The sequence below is a fragment of the Myotis davidii genome, unplaced genomic scaffold, assembly GCF_000327345.1.
Source record: "Myotis davidii unplaced genomic scaffold, ASM32734v1 scaffold265, whole genome shotgun sequence".
NCBI classification, from domain to species: domain Eukaryota; kingdom Metazoa; phylum Chordata; class Mammalia; order Chiroptera; family Vespertilionidae; genus Myotis; species Myotis davidii.
The window spans coordinates 2,497,268-2,498,575 of NW_006296627.1; the positions used below are offsets into that span (position 1 = coordinate 2,497,268).

At 50.4% G+C, this 1,308-nt stretch overlaps 1 pseudogene; it reads right to left on the reverse strand.

The window, feature by feature from the left end:
* Positions 1 to 232: 232 nt before the first annotated feature.
* Positions 233 to 997, reverse strand: LOC102768180 (annotated as a pseudogene).
* Between the last annotated feature and the right edge of the window lie 311 nt (positions 998 to 1,308).

Genomic DNA, 1,308 nt, shown 5'->3' on the forward strand with positions numbered 1-1,308 from the left:
CTGTGTGGGGGGTGAAGGTTGTCAGTCCACCACTCAACCATTTCTCTAGGTTTTTAACAAACATGTCATGCTCAGGAAATGTGGTAATGCATTCCAGAACCAATGGCACATTTATAATGTCCTCTACCTTTTTATTCATAAAAATGTGTGTGTGTGTGTGTGTGTGTGCGCCATAGATGGAGGCACATGTGTGGCGCAGTGAACAGCTTTATCCATACATTTTTTTCTTTTCTTTTTTTCTAGTTAAACAATGACTTTATTGCTTGAGTACGTAGACATTTTATGCAACCAAGACAGAGGCTGTGGATGGACTCACGTTTCCAATGAGTGGGGAGGGCTCGTTTGGTCTTATAATATTGAGACAACTGGTAAATACAACTGGTGAATAATACAGCTCTCAATCACAATGCAATGGAATTAGCATTCTTATCCTTTCGGTTCCTCTTAAGATGCTTTCGAACAGCAACTGCTTTTTTTCTCTCTCTCTCTCTCTCAAATATATTTTTATTGATTTCAGAGAGGAAGGGAGAGAGACAGAGAGATAGAAACATCAATGATGAGAGAGAGTCAGTGATCGGCTGCCTCCTGCACACCCCACACTGGGGACTGAGCCCGCAACCACCGCATGCGCCCTTGACCGGAATCGAACCTGGGACCCTTCAATCTGCAAGCCACGCTCTATCCACTGAGCCACACCGGCTAGGGCCGCTTTCTTAATGAAATGGTAGAGATCCTCAGGATGATCGGGGGAAGGCCTTTGGACTTAAGAATTCTCAAGATCTCATTGCGTGTTACAAAGCGTCCTTGCTCGGCGCCATGCCATGTGGGTCTCCTGGGGTCACAGCAGTTTGTGAGGGAGTCGGACCCTTCTTGGCCAGCTTGTCGGCCTGCTCCTTCTCCTCATCAGATGTCCACTTCAGCCAGGTGGGGGCGCTGCAGCGGGGAGAGGCAGAGCCCCCTGCGACAGGCCCTTCCTGGGAGCGTGCCCGCGCCCCATGCTGGCAGCAGACAGGCTCCAGAAATGAGCTCCATTCATGTCTTTCATCGCCAAACGTTTCTATTCACAGATTCGGTTTTCTGGGTCTCTTGGCTCACCTTTGTTCCCCACAGGCTTTTCCTCTTTTGTGGAAAGCATTTCCAATGAATAATGCGAGGGAGGCCAGGGAGGGGGCGCATGGCCCGTTACGCAGCATAGAGGATGGGCGTGGATCTCCGGGAAGAGCCCTGGCTGAGACGCAGCGACATAGGGTACCCCCCACGGCATGGACGTGCTCCGGCCACTCTTCTGCTGAATCACCGGAGCAGGCT